This window comes from Schistocerca serialis, chromosome 10 (genome assembly GCF_023864345.2).
Source record: "Schistocerca serialis cubense isolate TAMUIC-IGC-003099 chromosome 10, iqSchSeri2.2, whole genome shotgun sequence".
Classification (NCBI taxonomy): Eukaryota; Metazoa; Arthropoda; class Insecta; order Orthoptera; family Acrididae; genus Schistocerca; species Schistocerca serialis.
Genome location: NC_064647.1, coordinates 95,442,625 through 95,461,880, shown reverse-complemented (window position 1 = coordinate 95,461,880; position 19,256 = coordinate 95,442,625). Strand labels below are relative to the sequence as shown.

Below are 19,256 nucleotides of genomic sequence, written 5' to 3'. Positions count from 1 at the left end.
TCATCGTAAGTTAGTTTAAGTAGTGTGTAAGTCTAGGGACTGATGACCTCAGCAGTTTGATCCCTGAGGAATTCACACACTCATTCCTTGCACGGTAGCATCAGAAGGATCGTACTACTGTGGACTGGATCTGTTGAGCAGACCCAGCTGGCAGTAGGCCTCTCTCGGCACACCTTGTCACAGGTCAGTTAGCTGCGCAGCAGCTCAGGGGTGCTGTGATTGCGCGCAATGGCTCCTCCCCTCCGTGTCTCTCCCCCCCCCCCCCCCCACCTCATTCCTTTCTCTCCTCCCGGTTCCCCCTCCCCCCCTGCCTGAACATCATACCCCTCCCTTGTCGTGCCCCACCGCCAAGTCCTTTCTCTCTTGTCGGCGCCCATTTCACTTCACTTCACTTCACGTCACGTTACGCCGGCAACCGCGGAGGGCAGCGGAAGTTTCCAATAGCGGTGAGAGGCTGGAGATCCGTACTGGAAAGGTACCACTCACTCGTCTTCTACAATGACTTAAAATGAGCGAAGATAGACCGATATGAAAAGTCAGCGACGAAGGGAGTCATCGTAAAGCAACGATTTTTATACGAAATACAGGATGGGAACCGAAAGGTGGGCAACTCGTGACTTCTAGCCGCACAGATCATTGTGGTAATGTAGTCGTGAAAGTTGAAAATCTACGCTAGACCGGGACTCGAACCGGATGCTCCGCTGTTCTCGATCGGTTTCCTTAACCGTCTCGGCCATCCGGACACGTTTGCCGTCCGACATAAATTCTCAGCTGAGAACAGAGATTTCCAAACACGATTTAATGTTCCAAAAGGACTCGATGCGAAAACTCGTCACAAGCCCTTCGCCAGATTCCAACTGGCAGTGTGGCTGATGATCTAGTGGGGAATGTTGGCCCCCCAGCAAGAAGTTACTCCTGAAAATGTCGCTTAAGTTTCAGGAATAATTGAGCAAACTTCAAGCAAATCAGCCGGGCGAGCGGTTCTAGGCGCTTCAGTCCGGAAGCGCGCTGCCGCTACGCTCGCTGGTTCGAATCGTGCCTCGGGCATGGATGTGTGCGATGTCCTTAGGTTAGTTAGGTTTAAGTAGTTTTAATTTCTAGGGGACTGATGACCTCAGATGTTAACTCCCATAGTGCTGAGAGCCATTTGAACCATTTCAAGCAAATCCATCCGAAGACTGACTTGAAGCGTTCCAATAAGCGGAAAATGCTGAGACAGAACCTACACACGTTTCCATTCAAAATCCAAAGACATAATACCACACCTATACGACATGTACGGAACGGATTATCACAGTGGTTAATGATGAACGATTTGGTGTTGGCTGCATCTGGTTCGCTTGAGTGGAGTCGTAAATAAACAGTACTAGAGGTTTTGGGATTCCGTAAATGTGTGTGAAACGAGACCACTGTAGCCTCCCAAAGTTACTGGTTCGGTTGCGAGAAATGATCACTACTGAACGTTACGTTGCAATTTTGGAACAATCTGTAGCCCCACAGCAGGCGTTGGAAGAGGACGAGGCACTGCGTGGTTCAAGTAAGATTAGCCCGCCTCATCTCACGTAGTAGGCGTTTCGCTTTCCTGATGAACACTTCGGGAATAGAGTCATTGCGCTGGAGTATTGCAGATGTTCTCGCACGGGAATGGATCGGCCTTCATGCTGGCCCCATCCGAGTCCTTGCGACTACTTTCAGTGGGGCACATAGAAAGACACTGTGTACCTCTATCGGAACCATCCCACCACGCTGGACGAGCCAGAATAGGCAATGAATGTGGCATCTGAATCCAGTTCCGTTGTGACACTATAGGATGTGATGGAAAATTTTCATTGTTCGTTTGCACCGTCCCCGCACTGCGAGTGGTGGACATACAGAGCATATTGTAATGTGCTTGCAAAGGCAGCCTGCGGAGGATGAGTTTGATTATGCACACTGATAGTGTACGAGCTGTACAGTGTACAGCGCCGTCTGCTAGCAGCTTTTCGAACTTATCGAAACTTCTGTATGACTTCTGTATAAAATTCTTCCAGCTTTCACTATAAACATACCGTTTTTCGCGCTCGTCTGTCAATCTTAATATACTCAGTCTTTAGGCCAAAGTGGCCTACCGGGACCATCCGACTCCCGTGTCATCCTCGGTGGAGGATGCGGATAGGAGGGGCGTGGGGTCACCACACCGCTCTCTCGGTCATAAGATGGTATTCTTGACCGAAGCCGCTACTATTCGGTCCAGTAGCTCCTCAATTGGCATCACGATGGGGAGTGCACCCCGAAAAATGGCAACAGCACATGGCGGCCTGGATGGTCACCCATCCAAGTGCTGACCACGCCCAATAGCGCTTAACTTCGGTGATCTCACGGGAACCGGTGTAGGCACTGCGGCAAGGCCGTTGCCTCAATCTTAATAATCGAGACATTTAATTTTGACTTCAAGGGCTCCTTTATTGGATAGTCTGTACATATAAACGTGACTTTGAGGCCACTGACACTGCTTCGTAAATAAAAGGAAGTGAACGATGGCATGAAAGCAAAGAGTCTTTTATGTAGTTTTTTAGGGAGACCAACAAGAAGAAGAAGAAGAAGAAGAAGGTGGTGGTGGTGGTGGTGGTGGTGGTGGTGGTGGTGGCGGCAGAAGAGCCAACACCGTGTTACTAGTGGAGGCCGAAATGCACGCGTTTTAGCTCAAGCAGGCTGGCGTGAGGAGGGAAGAACTATACTGACGTGAGGTCTGGAACATGACAAGGAATGAGAATTCAGAAAGCGGACGTAATTAGTTTGACACTTAACTTTAATCCATTAATGATGAACGTCGCTCTTGACGGTACATGATTCACAATATTATCTGTTAGTAACTGAATATGGCGCCTTGCTAGGTCGTAGCAAATGACGTAGCTGAAGGCTATGCTAAACTGTCGTCTCTGCAAATGAGAGCGTATGTAGGCAGTGAACAATCGCTAGCAAAGTCGGCTGTACAACTGGGGAGAGTGCTAGGGAGTCTCTCTAGACTAGACCTGCCGTGTGGCGGCGCTCGGTCTGCAATCACTGATAGTGGCGACACACGGGTCCGACGTATACTAACGGACCGCGGCCGATTTAAAGGCTACCACCTAGCAAGTGTGGTGTCTGGCGGTTTCACCACAGTGGTGGTGATTACTGGCTGTACAGCCAGCACAGATGTGAGTGAGTGTTGCAGAACCAGTGTGTCATACACTGGTTCTGCGTCTTAGGCTGGAGGGAATCACAGTGAAGGTGATGCTAATGTTATGAAGATGATTATATGAACGTTGGTGGTGGTGGTGGTGATGATGATGATGATGATGATGGTGAAGAAGAATTAAAAACTGATAAAAATATGTGAAGCATCAAATACAAATTTACATAGTCTAGTATCTGTAAGGATTGATACTATATGTAAGTTACAGACAGACCAAACATTGCTTGGGCATTCATTCTGCTAAATTTTGTATTAGAAACAGAAACAGAACTTGAGCTGTGTTTGTAGTGTATTCTTGGAAGCACCTTTGAAATTATGAAACAGTCGTACAAAGGAATATGCGTAATGTACAAACGTATAAGTGCAGCTGCCTCTCGTGTCCACAGCGTTACAATCGTCTGTGTGGCAGCGCTTTTTCGTAGCCCTATAGATGGCTATTGCTTTCGCCTACAGCATATGCACTTCGTTGTTGGAAGCTGTCAAAAGTTACCTGGTGTCAGGGATTTCCTTAAGTTGATTGTATTAGTGTCTTAGTACTAAAGTATAAATGTATTAAAACTTCATGTATCATTCGAATTTTTTTTTTTTCAAGCGCCATGTCTTCTGCACTCCGTATCGCACAACGATGTATTTGTGCAGGTACTCGTACATTCAGCGGCGTATGTCGATGCTGTCTGCAAAATGTATTGTGACTGTACACTACTGGCCATTACAATTGCTACACCAAGAAGAAATGCAGATGACAAACGGGACAAATATATTATACTAGAACTGACATGTGATTACATTTTCACGCAATTTGGGTGCATAGATCCTGAGAAATAAATACCGAGAACAACCACCTCTGGCCGTAATAACGGCCTTGATACGCCTGGGCATTGAGTCAAACAGAGCTTGGATGGCGTGTACAGGTGCAGTTGCCCATGCAGCTTCAACACGATACCACAGTTCATCAAGAGTGGTCTTCGGTGCTGAGACTGGTTTGATGCATCTCTCCATGCTACTCTATCCTGTGCAAGCTTCATCATCTCCCAGTACCTACTGCAACCTACATCCTTCTGAATCTGCTTAGTGTATTCATCTCTTGGTCTCCCTCTACGATTTTTGCCCTCCACGCTGCCCTCCAATACTAAATTGGTGATCCCTTGATGCCTCAGAACATGTCCTACCAATCGATCCCTTCTTCCAGTCAAGTTGTGCCACAGACTTCTCCCCAATCCTATTCAGTACCTCCTCATTAGTTATATGATCTACCCATCTAATCTTCAGCATTCTTCTGTAGCAGCACATTTCGAAAGCTTCTATTCTCTTCTTGTCCAAACTATTTATCGTCCATGGTTTCACTTCCATAAATGGCTACACTCCGTACAAATACGCCTTCGTGACACTTAAATCTATACTCGATGTTAACAAATTTTTATTCTTCAGAAACGCTTTCCTTGCGATTGCCAGTCTACATTTTATATCCTCTCTTCTTCGACCATCATCAGTTATTTTGCTCCCCAAATAGCAAAACTACTTTACTACTTTAAGTGCCTCATTTTCTAATCTAATTCCCTCAGCATCACCCGACTTAATTCGACTACATTCCATTATCCTCGTTTTGCTTTTGTTGATGTTTATCTTATATCCTTCTTTCAAGACACTGTCCATTCCGTTCAACTGCTCTTCCAAGTCATTTGCTGTCTCTCACAGAATTACAATTTCAGAATTACAATATATATTATTCAGTTAGATATTAAATATAGATTTCAAATAAAAGTAAAAAAAGAGTCGCTACCATGGATTAAGGAAGTACCATCTTATCACTTACAAAACCAGAACGCTACGCATCAATCTGTCCGTGGCTCTGTTCAATTGCTCGAAACGTTTTATACTTAACAGCGCTCGGAAATCTTAAAAGTAGATTTTTTTTCCTAGAGTTTGAAGGGTGTGTCATACTTTTTTAGTACATCAAAATAGGCACGCACTCACAGATGATTGCTGTCTAATAAAACACAGTGCGCAGGTGCCAGCACCCGTGTGAATACGCCCCCAATATTTTATAGTTTAAGAGGGCTGGAAGTCACATCTTGAAAAGTGGTTTTCTTCTCGAGCTTTTCTCAAGAATTGCGTCTTGCTGCTATACAAAATTGACGTCCGGGGCACACCTTCAGATGCGCTTGTTCGACGGGCCACCCTTTCGTGCTAAGCACGAGAGAGATTCGAGCTTCAAAAGCCGCGGCGACTGCGTCCGGTGGCGGGTACGGAGGAGATGAAACCCTGTTTCCTTTTTGAAGTGGCGGCCCGCGCTGCCCGGCGAGCCTCGTTCGCAGTATGTGGCCGCCTGAAGCACCGCACAGAAGGCAGCGCTTTAATAAGTACAGCTCTCGAGAGAGAGCGGGCGCGGGTTCTCTGTACACTGTACATTATACAGAAAGCTGCCGTCCGCAAGAGGCGGTGGCTGTCCGCTCTGCTTTCACAGCCTGCGTCGTCCCTGAAAGCACCCTCCCCCACTCACTCCCGCTCTCCTGCCACACAGCTAACAAGTCACTTTGCATTAACCTGGCCAGCTGTAGCCTGTCGACAGAGTGGAGCGGCTTACGCGCTCACTGCCCGCCGTGTTTCTTCCTGGTTGCCGATGGAGAATTTGCCCGTAGCGTGTACATACGATATGTACATGCTACAGGCACAACTCCGTGGAAAATTCTTATAAAGACTGCTTGTGGTGTAGCCTGATACTGTTCTTTCGAATGAAACCGGCGGTGACAACACATTTGTATCAAGACAGCTGTGGTGGTTTCGTCTTATACCTGAGTCTGACATACATCTGCATTTCTACCCCGCAAGCCACCCGGCGGTGTGTGGCGGAGGGCACTTTACGTGCCACTGCATTACCTCCCTTTTCTGTTCCAGTCGCGTATGGTTCGCGGGAAGAACGACCGCCGGAAATCCTCCGTGCGCGCGCTCGAATCTCTCTTAATTTCTCCTCGGGAGGTATAAGTAGGGGGAAGCAATATATTCGATACCTCATCCAGAAACGCACCCTCTGGAAACCTGGACAGCAAGCTACACCGCGATGCAGAGCGCCTCTCTTGCAGAATCTGCCATTAGAGTTTGCTAAACATCTCTGTAAAGCTATCACGGTTACCAAATAACCCTGTGACGAAAAGCGCCGCTCTTCTTTGGATCTTCTCTATCTCCTCCGTCAACCCGATCTGGTACGGATCCCACACTGATGAGCAATACTCAAGTATAGGCCGAACGAGTGTTTTGTAAGCCATCTCCTTTGTTGATGGACTACATTTTCTAAGGACTCTCCCAATGAATCTGAACCTGGCACCCGCCTTACCAACAATTAATTTTATTTGATAATTCCACTTCAAATCGTTCCGTACGGACACTCCCAGATATTTTACAGAAGTAACTGCTACCAGTGTTTGTTCCGCTATCATATAATCATACAGTAAAGGATCATTCTTTCTATGTATTCACAATACATTACATTTGTCTAAGGGTCAGTTGCCACTTCCTGCACCAAGTGCCTATCCGGTGCAGATCTTCCTGCACTTCACTGCAGTTTTCTAATGCTGTAACTTCTCTGTATACTAAAACATCATCCGCGAAAAGCCGCATAGAACTTCCGACATCATCAACTAGGTCATTTATATGTGTATATTGTGAAAAGCAATGGTCCCATAACACTCCCCTGTGGCACGCCAGAGGTTACTTTAACGTCTGTAGACGTGTCTTCATTGAGAACAACATGCTGTGTTCTGTTTGCTAAAAACTCTTCAATCCAGCCACACAGCTGGTATGATATTCCGTAGGCTCTTACTTTATCAGGCGATAGTGCGTAACTGTATCGAACGCCTTCCGGAAGTCAAGTAAAATAGCATCTACCTGGGAGCTTGTATCTAATATTTTCCGGGTCTCATGAACAAATGAAGCGAGTTGGGTCTCACACGATCGCTGTTTCCGGAATCCATGTTGATTCCTACAGTGTAGATTCTGGATTGTCAGAAATGACATGATACGTGAGGAAAAAAAACATGTTCTAAAATTCTACAACAGATCGACGTCAGAGATATAGGTCTATAGTTTTGCGCATCTGCTTGACGACCCTTCTTGAAGACTGGGACTACCTGTGCTCTTTTCCAATCATTTGGAACCCTCCGTTCCTCTAGAGACTAGCGGTACCCGGCTGTTAGAAGGGGGGCAAGTTCTTTCGCGTACTCTGTGTAGAATCGAATTGGTATCCCGTCAGGTCCAGTGGACTTTCCTCTGTTGAGTGATTCCAGTTGCTTTTCTATTACTTGCACACTTATTTCGATGTCAGCCATTTTTTCGTTCGTGCGAGGATTTAGAGAAGGAAGCACCTTGTTCCATCTGGCTTGGGAGGCTTTTGTGCAGGGTGCTGGGCAGGTAAGCAAGCGGCCAGGTGCGTTTCTCCTCAACTCAGTCCAGGCACAAAAAACTGACGTCCCCGGCGACCGCGGGTCTCTTATCTGAACACACCTGCCGTTCTGACTGCCCGGGTCGTGGGGAACGCAGGTGGCAGGCGCCTGTTACGTAGGCAACCGGTCAAGCACGCTCCACATCGCAACCAATAGGCAATGGAAGCACGAGCGAGATACCCAATATAGCCATCGCCCATCAGCAATGCATTCTAGCATTTGTAGACTCAGAGAAAGCTTTTGAGAATGTTGACTGGAATACTCTCTTTCAAATTCTGAAGGCGGCAGGGGTAAAATACAGGCAGCGAAAGGCTATTTACAAATTGTACAGAAACCAGATGGCATTTATAAGAGTCGAGGGGCATGAAAGGGAAGCACTGGTTGGGAAGGCAGTGAGACAGGGTTGTAGCCTCTCCCCGATGTTATTCAATCTGTATATTGAACAAGCAGTGAAGGAAACAAAAGAAAAATTTGGAGTAGGTATTAAAATCCAGGGAGAAGAAATAAAAACTTTCAGGTTCGCCGATGACATTGTGATTCTGTCAGAGACAGCAAGGGACTTGGAAAAGCAGTTGAATGGAATGGACGGTGTCTTGAAAGGAGGATATAAGATGAACATCAACAAAAGCAAAACAAGGATAATGGAATGTAGTCGAATTATGTCGGGTGATGCTGAGGGAATTAGATTAGGAAATGAGACACTTAAAGTAGTAAAGGAGTTTTGCTATTTGGGGAGCAAAATAACTGATGATGGTCGAAGTAGAGAGGATATCAAATGTAGACTGGCAATGGCAAGGAAAGCGTTTCTGAAGAAGAGAAGTTTGTTATCATCGAGTATAGGTTTAAGTGTCAGGAAGTCGTTTCTGAAAGTATTTGTATGGAGTGTAGCCATGTATGGAAGTGAAACATGAACAATAAATAGTTTGAATTGAATAGGATTTGGGAGAAGAGAAGTTTGTGGCACAAGTTGACTAGAAGAAGGGATCGGTTGGTAGGACATGTTCTGAGGCATCAAGGGATCACAAATTTAGTACTGGAGTGCAGCGTGAAGGGTAAAAATCGTAGAGGGAGACCAAGAGATGAATACACTAAGCTGGTTCAGAAGGATGTAGGTTGCAGTACGTACTGGAAGATGAAGAAGCTTGCACAGGATAGAGTAACATGGAGAGCTGCATCAAACCAGTCTCAGGACTGAAGACAACAACAACAACAACAACAACATTGCATTATTGTGTTTTCAAGCTGACAATCGGCCCACACTATGTAAGAGTAGTTACAGACGCGATAGAGAACTTTGATATTCGAAGAGGATTATTTTGCTTGGCAAGCGCACTCTCCTTGACGAAGAAACAGAATGGCGTAGAGATCAATTTAGATGTCTCTGTTTGTGCGTAAGCGTGAAATGCTTGCGCCTAGCGCACTTGGCACTAAACTGCCGCTCCAGCTATCATTAGCATTAGTGTTAAACTTTCTGCAAATCTCGGTTGATACTTTCCGTTCTTTCCTGACTACAGGAGAAAATTTAAAAGCAGAGAAGTAATTACCGGCGACCAACATAACAACGCTCTGCTTATTAGCAACTGGAAACTTTTACGTATTTACGTTAGTGATTAAAATGCGAAGCAGTAACAGCTGTATCTCAGTTTCTCATGCCAGCAGAGACTTTTTCTCGAAGAAGTTTGATGTGCCTTAAATGACAACTAATGGGTATTGATTTGATGTCAATAAAGACAAATTAATTTTAAAATTGACTGTCCGTCTCCAGTGTTACACCCTGTACACTTGGAGGTACCCTCTGCCACTCGTCACTGGTGTTCAAAGTAAATGCGTAGATACACACAGATGAAGTCTGTCACGGCTACAAGGATGAATGCGTAACTCAAACGTGGCAAAATTGGACTTGGTTGCAGTGCGGCACTGAAACGTCCTCTCGGTCCTTGGCTTGGGGTGCGAGCCGCAGCCGCTGGTGCACTGGGCGTGTACTGCACAGCGGCCTCTGACGTCACAGCGCGAGGGCCACTTTTTGGCCGGCGTTGTAGGCATGGGTGGGGGGGGGGGGGGGAGGGAGACGAGGGGTTGTCGGACGTGGGTGTGGGGGTGGCGAAGAAGCGGTGGGCACTCATACCTGGGCGGCCTATCGACCAGTCGGTATCGACCTCCCGGAGAATGCTTCAGTGTTGTCCGCACTACACACACACACACACACACACACACACACACACACACACCTACACCTCTCTCTCTCTCTCTCTCTCTCTCTCTCTCTCTCTCTCTCGGAGCAAAAAAGTCCATCACAATGTCTGCAGGCGGTGGTTACTTGTTTAATTTTTGTTTCCCCATTTGCCCCGCTGTACCAAGCACACGATTTTAGTATGCAGCACAAAGTACGCATTTCAAGAATGCAACAGCAACGAAACTGCTACGTCCGTGTTTCGATGTCTATGAAAGTGTAGTCGTAGCAAATAAATAATGAAACGGAGAAACAAATCAACCAACAAACGAAAACTGTACTATTGTTCATACTTCCGTTACGTTGGCTCATTTCGAGTAACAAAAGTCGCTCCTGGCGGAGCGGGCTTATTCTGGAAGAGCAGTTAGCACTACTGTTGTGAGATAAAATTTGCAGAAAATTAGGGAACTGGTGCTGTAAGGAATAGGAAGGACAGGGACCTAAAAGTTGGGACAGAAGAAAATCGAACTAAATTTTCAATCATTATGCAGGGTGTCCCAGAATGAAAGGTTAATATATGACAGGAACGCTCACTCGAAGCAATAAACTTCACATGGACACGTTTCCTATTCCGAATACTTTTCGAGACAGAACGCTTCTAATGTACAGTTTTTACTGAACTACTGGCGCACGTGCATGTGTGTCTGTGTCTTCTCCACTTAACCTCTTTGGCGTTTTATTCTAGCCCTACTACATCGTTACTTTCGACGTCTTTGCTCGGGATATCTTCCTGTCATTAAACTATACTGTTGAAGGCGCTATTCATCGTGGTGTGCACTGAGAATGTAGCAGAGAGAAGCATCGTTTAACAGTGTTTGTAGATGGGCTGGCTGAGATGCAACACATCTGCACTAATGAAGAATATGCAGATAAGGTGCATGTTTACAGCTTCTGCAGCGCTTTCCGATACGTCGAACTCCTGATCGTAGACGTTTACCAAAGTTTTCAGCACAACGCGTCAAACAGGTTTCTTCCAAGCCCCCATTTCGTCTTCTGAACAAGTAGTTAAACAATCTTTGCACGAACAAGAACACATTATTGAAATGGTGCACTGTAGTCCTATTCACGGCACAGGGCGACTATCAATGTCCTACATAACACTGAAGCGCCAGAGAAAGTGTATAGGCATGCCTATTCAAATACAGAGATATGTAAACGAGAATATGGGGCTGTGGTCGGTAACGCCTATATAAAGGCAACAAGTGTCTGGCGCAGTTGTCAGATCGGTTACTGCTGCTACAATGCAGGTTATCAAGGTTTAAATGAGTTTGAACATGGTGTTATGGTCGGCGAACGAGCTATGGGACACAGCATCTCCGACTTAGCGATGAAGTGGGGATTTTACCATACGACCATTTCACTAGATATCGTGAATATGAAGAATCCGGTGGTCAGGCATTAACAGTGCGCCATGTTTTATTGTCGTGTCCCCGCTTTAGTCAGTCTCGTGTTGTCTTGTCGCTGCCATCTACTTTACCGGATATTTTAGCTGATGACGCTCGAGCAGCTGCTCGTGTTCTGCGTTTTATAACTTTGACTGGCTTGTCCAAAGACATCTAACTTTTTTACTTATTTTATCTGCATCTTTGTCAAGCCTTTCTGGTGTCCCCCCGTCCCCTTGAGTTTTACTAGATTCCATGCGCTCTAACAGCTGTGACTGGGCGCTAATGACCTCAGTAGTTGAGCGCCCTTAAACCCCACCAAAAAAAAAAAAAATGAAGAATCCGGTAAAACATCTTATCCCCGACATCGCTGCGGACGGAAAAAGAACCTGCAAGAATGGGACCAACGACGGCTGAAGAGAATCGTTCAACGTGACAGAACAACTCTTCCACAAATTGCTACAGATTTCAAAGCTGAGCCATCAGCATCAACGAAACATCGATATGGGCTTTCAAAGCAGAAGGCCTACTCGTGTATCCTTGATGACTGCACGACACAAAGCTTTACGCCTCGCCTGGGCCCGCCAACACATTGGACTGTTGACACCTGGAAACATCTTGCCTGGTCGAACGAGCCTGGTTTCGAATTGTATCGAGTGGATGGACGTGTACGAGTATAGAGACAACCACATGAATCCATGGATCCTGCATGTCAGAAGCGGACTGTTCATGCTGGTGAGGCCGTGCAGTTGGAGTGACATGGGATACCTGATACTTCTAGATACAACTCTTACAGGTGACACATACGTAAGCATTGTGTCTGATCACCTGCATCCATTTGTGTCCATTGAGCATTACGCAGGGCTTGGGCAATTCCAGCTGGAGAATGCGACACCTCACATGTACAGAGTGGCTCCAGAAACACTCTTCTGAGTTCAAACACTCCCTCTGGCCACGACACTACGCGGACAGGAACTTTATTGTTCCCCAGGGAAGCGTCCTGGGACCTCTGCTGTTCCTGATCTATATAAATGACCTGGGTGACAATCTGAGCAGTTCTCTTAGATTGTTCGCAGATGATGCTGTAATTTACCGTCTAGTAAGGTCATCCGAAGACCAGTATCAGTTGCAGAGCGATTTAGAAAAGATTGCTCTATGGTGTGGCAGGTGGCAGTTGACGCTAAATAACGAAAAGTGTGAGGTGATCCACACGAGTTCCAAAAGAAATCCGTTGGAATTCGATTACTCAATAAACAGTGCAATTCTCAAGGCTGTCAATTCAACTAAGTACAAGGGTGTTAAAATTACGAACTTCAGTTGGAAAGACCACATAGATAATATTGTGGGGAAGGCGAGCCAAAGGTTGTGTTTCATTGGCAGGACACTTAGAAGATGCAACAAATCCACTAAAGGGGCAGCTTACACTACACTCGTTCGTCTTCTGTTACAACATTGCTGCGCGGTGTGGGATCCTTACCAGGTGGAATTGACAGAGGACATCGAAAGGGTGCAAAAAAGGGCAGTTCGTTTTGTATTATCACGTAATAGGGGAGAGAATGTGGCAGATATGATACGCCAGTTGGGATGAAAGTCACTAAAGCAAAGACGTTTTTCGTCGCGGCGAGATCTATTTACGAAATTTCAGTCACCAACTTTCTCTTCCGAATGCGAAAATATTTTGTTGAGCCCAATCTACATAGGTAGGAATGATCATCAAAATAAAATAAGAGAAATCAGAGCTCGAACAGAAAGGTTTAGGTGTTCGTTTTTCCCGCGCCCTGTTCGGGAATGGAATGGTAGAGAGATAGTATGGTTGTGGTTCGATGAACCCTCTTCCAAGCACTTAAATGTGAATTGCAGAGTAGTCATGTAGATGTAGACATCTGGGATGCCTTGCAACGTTGTATTCAGAAGAGATCTCCACCCCGTCGTACTCTTACGGATTTATGGACAGCCCTGCAGAGTTCGTGGTATCCGTTCCCTCCAGCATTCCTTCAGCATTAGTCGAGTACATGGCTCATAGTGTTGCGGTACTTCCGTATGCTTGCAGGGACCTTACAGGGTATAAGGAGGTGTACCAGTTTCTTTGGCTCTTTAGTGTCCCTTTCACATATAGCGGGTCCACAAACTTCACACTGGCGACAGCGCCATGCGACTTGAATTTTGTCGCAGTCAACAAAAAAGTTCTTACGAGGGTTGTTTTTTAAGTAAGGGCCGTTCGCGCGTATAGTCCCATAGTTCGCGCGGACGCCGCAACAAGCCACCGCGCCACTTGCCAGCATCCTTCCCGTTCACACTGATGCAAGTAGCAGCTCTGTAGCTGACGTGTACGCATTGCTGTGCTACTTTATAATGTTTACGATTATTGAATCGCCCGCCGCTTGTGAGATACGGTCAGTGATACGTTTTTTGACCGCGAGAAGCCCATCAGATGCAGAAATTCATCGTCAGTTAACAGAAGTTTATGGCTTGAATGCAATGAGTGAAGGTAAAGTGCGTCAGTGGGTTAGAGAGTTTAAAAATGGCCGTCAAAACGTCCATGACGAAGAACGCTCAGGCTGGCCCTCTGTGATCCCTGATGATTTGGTGGCTGCAGTCGAAACAAAGATTCGTGAGAACAGAAGATTCACAATTTCCACTCTTTCTTGGGAATTTCCACAAGTTTCAAGATCAGTTTTGTACAAAATGGTGTCTGAAAACCTAAACTTTAAGAAACTGTGTTCTCGGTGGGTACCCAGACTCCTCACAGGGGACCACAAAGGGAAGAGATTTGCCACTTCATTGGACTTTTTGATTCGTTACGAGGAAGAAGGGGATGACATGTTGAGTCAAATTGTCACTGGAGATGAAACATGGGTATTCCATATCACTCCCGAAAGCAAGCGACAATCGATGGAATGGCGACACACAACCTCACCCGTCAAGGTCAAAGCCAAACAGACGCTGTCAAAGAGCAAGATTATGGCAACTGTGTTCTGGGACGGGCGCGGTGTTTTGCTAGTGGACTTTATGCCACGAGGAACGACAATCAACTCAGATGCCTACTGTGTAACTCTAAAGAAGCTCCGCAGAGCAATTCAAAACAAAAGGCGCGGCATGCTGACAAAAGGAGTTTTGCTCCTGCACGATAACGCTAGGCCTCACACCTCTCAAAAGACTCGGGATTTGATTGATTCTTTTGGCTGGGAAATTTTGGACCATGCCCCATTCAGCCTCGACCTTGCTCCTAGCGATTTTCACCTTTTCCGGTATCTGAAACACCATTTCGGCGGCAGCGCTTCAATGACGACGATGAAATGAAAGCGGCCGTGAACTCTTGGCTGTCGGAGCAGGCGGCCGAATTCTTTGAAGAGGGAATTAAAAACTTAGTTGTACGGTATGACAAGTGCTTAAATAAACAAGACAACTATGTAGAAAAATAGGTAAAAGTGTGTAGAATCAGAAAAAAAGTTTTTTTACAAAAGTATTTGTATCTTTTTTTAAAATAAATACGGCCCTTACTTAAAAAACAACCCTCGTACGTCGTGAAAAAGAAGGTGCATTATTGCTCGACATAAGGACAAGTTTAACGCGTTCTTCAGATTCACACCTAACCAATTCCATTATCTTAATAGAAGGCAAGCTCAGGAGTACACTACGGTGACGAAAGTCATGGGATACCACGTAATATCGTGTCGGACTTCCTTTTGCCCGACAACTGGGCATGGCATGAACAAGCCGTCGGAAGTTCTGTGCAGAAAATTGACAAGTGCTGCCTCTGTAGCCGTCCACAATTGCAGGTGCGGGAGGTCATGGACAAAGTAACCTCCATCGTCCGCCTTTGCACTGCTCCCCTCGACTGACACAGGCTGCACTGCGCTCTGAACCGGTGTGGACCACTTGGCGGACGTACACGTGGTGTGCGCGTCGCGGGCTGCGTTTGTATGGTGTCAGGTAACGGGCGAGTTATGGCGCCCAGAAAATATTCAGAGTTGGCGGCCACTCGGCAAGCTGCGGCTCGTTAGCAGCCGCGCGATGCCGCGCAACGGCCCGACTACGTGGTCCAGCCGCATGGCTGGGAATTCCGTGATGACGCTGTGTCGGAGGAGGAGACCTGCCGGCAGTGCCGAAGATGGCGGACTTTGTGAAACCTTAATGGCAGACATTTCACAGTTCGTATAGGAATTAATAGCAGCCAGATAAATGATGCTGCCTCAGAAAGAAACATGTACATTACCATTATTTGCACGACGATTATGATGGTGTAATCAGATTTTCAGTATCTTATTAATTTAAAGTTTGGTGTCTGACGATAAATTACACAAGTAACACCCAGCAACGAATTTCATAAATCCAAATGGTTTATCCGATTTTGTCGATGAACGTGTCTTTAGAAAGCTATTAGTGTAAACGTAGATTGGTATAAATTACAGGCATGTAACTTGAACAGTACAGTGGAGGTCAAAGTTCCGATTACTATCGGTCGCGTCACGCCGTAAGTACACAGTTACACGAAAAAACGGTTGCCGCATGTTTATAAATATATTTATTCATCTGTGTCTGTTTATATCCGATATATACATGAAGAAATTGGTCAATTATTTACTGTGTTTTAGAAAGCACAGAGACATGAGGCTGCTGGTTTACTTCTGTTCTATTGCTGTGATATATGTTTATTTAATGTGTTTATGTATTTAATAATGTGTGATAGAGTGTGTTTATGGTCCAGCTGTAGGAATATTTATTTAATTTCAAAAATGGTTCAAATGGCTCTGAGCACTACGGGACTTAACTTTTGAGGTCATCAGTCCCCTAGAACTTAGAACTACTTAAACCTAACTAACCTAAGGACATCACACACATCCATGCCCGAGGCAGGATTCGAACCTGCGACCGTAGCGGTCGCGCGGCTCCAGACTATAGCGCCTAGAACCGCTCGGCCACCTCGGCCAGTCATTTAATTTCAAATTATTTAAATGTAAATCCAGTATTTCAAATGTGTTTCGTTATGTTTGTGAGTGTGCGTTGGCTTGGAGACAGGGTGGAAGCGCTCTAGCCAATCACAGCGATCGTTCCAAAAAGGACACGTGGAGAGACTGTGGGAGTTCTGAGCAGTACGGGGGAGGACACGAGAGAGTGCTGGGGAGTACGGCGTGACGGCCGCAGAGTCGCGGGAGACACATGGAGAGTGGAGCAGTTCGCGAGTGGTCGCGGGAGAGAGAAATATTTCGTAGTGCCGCCTTGTGCACTTGTGAGTTTTCCATGGATTCTGCAGTGAAGACGTAGTATGCGTTTAGAAGTGAATATCTCACGAGCTATGTTGTTGTTCATAACTAATTACGTGAAGTAGGAATCTATTGTTTCCCCGTTATTCAACTTATATTTTATTTAATTGCTGGACCATTGGCACCCATAAGTGCTATACAGTAATAAAGGACATTCTTAAAGATACTTCTGCTGTCGTACTCATCATTTAAAGTCGTTGCGGTGGCTTAGCGGTTCTAGGCGCTTCAGTCCAGAACCGCGCGACTGCTACGGTCGCAGTTTCGAATCCTGCCTCGGGGATGGAAGTGTATGATGTCCTTAGGTTAGTTAGGTTTAAGTAGTTCTAAGTTCTAGGGGACTGATGACCTCAGAAGTTGAGTCCCATAGTGCTCAGAGCCATTTGAACCATTTAAAGTCGTTAAAATAGTATCTGCAGAATTTATTTAATTGCAATCTTTATTTAATTGCAATCTTTCATTTATAAATGTCTATGTTATGTTCAAAATTCGCGATTGCCGAGTAATAGGAACCTTCGACCATGCGATTCATGTGTCTATTCGTATTGTATGCTGTAGACCCAGCAGTATTTGGCTTGTACTGCGGCAACTACGTATCCCAGCCCCTAGACTACGACACCAGCCAAACTTTTAATATTTCAACTCTGAGTCAGAGGGTACGTAGTTGAGGGCCATCACTCATCACATTCATTTGATCCCGCAGCGGATACGTGCACGTCCAGTCGTACCCACACGTCCGGCCCACTTTCATTTGCCTCACTCTGTGTTCTTAAGATATGCTTAATTTTTGTTGACATTGGCGAATTCGGCGGTGACCTAAGTAGAGTTGGCTACTCGCTTGACGGGCAGAGGGGCAATTGGTGTGCTATTAGAGGATCTGAAATGGGGAGTGTTTTATTTGTTTTCTAGTAATGACAAGGGCATGAGCGACTCGTACCAGTCTACATCTACATCTACATTTATACTCCGCAAGCCACCCAACGGTGTGTGGCGGAGGGCACTTGACGTGCCACTGTCATTACCTCCCTTTCCTGTTCCAGTCGCGTATGGTTCGCGGGAAGAACAACTGTCTGAAAGCCTCCGTGCGCGCTCTAATCTCTATAATTTTACATTCGTGATCTCCTTGGGAGGTATAAGTAGGGGGAAGCAATATATTCGATACCTCATCCAGAAACGCACCCTCTCGAAACCTGGCGGGCAAGCTACACCGCGATGCAGAGCGCCTCTCTTGCAGAGTCTGCCACTTGAGTTTGTTAAAAATCTCTGTAACGCTATCACGGTTACCAAATAACCCTGTGACTAAACGCGCCGCTCTTCTTTGGATATTCTCTATCTCCTCCGTCAACCCGATCTGGTACGGATCCCACACTGATGAGCAATACTCAAGTATAGGTCGAACGAGTGTTTTGTAAGCCACCTCCTTTGTTGATGGACTACATTTTCTAAGGACTCTCCCAATGAATCTCAACCTGGTACCCGCCTTACCAACAATTAATTTTATATGATCATTCCACTTCAAATCGTTCCGCACGCATACTCCCAGATATTTTACAGAAGTAACTGCTACCAGTGTTTGTTCCGCTATCATATAATCATACAATAAAGGAGCCGTCTTTCTATGTATTCGCAATACATTACATTTGTCTTTGTTAAGGGTCAGTTGCCACTCCCTGCACCAAGTGCCTATCCGCTGCAGATCTTCCTGCATTTCGCTACAATTTTCTAATGCTGCAACTTCTCTGTATACTACAGCATCATCCGCGAAAAGCCGCATGGGACTTCCGACACTATCTACTAGGTCATTTATATATATTGTGAAAAGCAGTGGTCCCATAACACTCCCCTGTGGCACGTCAGAGGTTACTTTAACGTCTGTAGACGTCTCTCCATTGAGGACAACATGCTGTGTTCTGTTTGCTAAAAACTCTTCAATCCAGCCACACAGCTGGTCTGATATTCCGTTGGCTCTTACTTTGTTTATCAGGCGACAATGCGGAACTGTATCGAACGCCTTCCGGAAGTCAAGAAAAATAGCATCTCCCTGGGAGCCTGTATCTAATATTTTCTGGGTCTCATGAACAAATAAAGCGAGTTGGGTCTCACACGATCGCAGTTTCCGGAATCCATGTTGATTCCTACATAGTAGATTCTAGGTTTCCAGAAACGACATGATACGCGAGCAAAAAACTGCTAAGGTACCATTGTGTACGGAAACAACACAGATTCATGAATGAGCATTACAGGGACAGTCGCTTTCAAACGTGTTCCTTGTGTTTGTAGTAAGGTATATGAAATTAATTTAAAAATGTTGTAACCCAACACAAAGAACAGAAGAAAAAAGCGTTCAAATTATTTAGTAAACATTTGTGATCGTACCTGATATTATATAATGCACTCAAATGTAAGCAGAACTACCTTTAGTAATCAGTTAATCGTCTTCTCACACAGTCAACACAACACCACTTCCTCATACAATTACAGTGCTACAACTTTGGGATTGCTGAGGATGGCAGAAATCTGAGACAGAGAATAGCTGACACGCGGTGTTCCGAATGGTGACTGCTTTGAACGATGGGTACCTGGCGACCGGTGGCCAACTTACAGCGTCCTTGCTGTAGCCAGTGTATTTGGGGTTCATAATATACGAGGTGCGCCTCAAAAGTTTGGTGAATAGTCTCAGAAAAATAAACAAGAGTTGCAAACAAGATACTTTTACTGGGCTAAGAAATCACC

At 45.7% G+C, this 19,256-nt stretch overlaps 1 protein-coding gene and 1 pseudogene across 1 annotated transcript in view; one reads left to right on the top strand and one right to left on the bottom strand.

Moving 5' to 3' along the window:
• Positions 1-19,256, top strand: part of LOC126424568 (serine/threonine-protein kinase par-1-like) — a 474,571-nt gene that overhangs the window by 223,868 nt on the left and 231,447 nt on the right. The window lies entirely within an intron of this gene.
• LOC126425660 (5S ribosomal RNA) lies at positions 2,278-2,395 on the bottom strand (annotated as a pseudogene).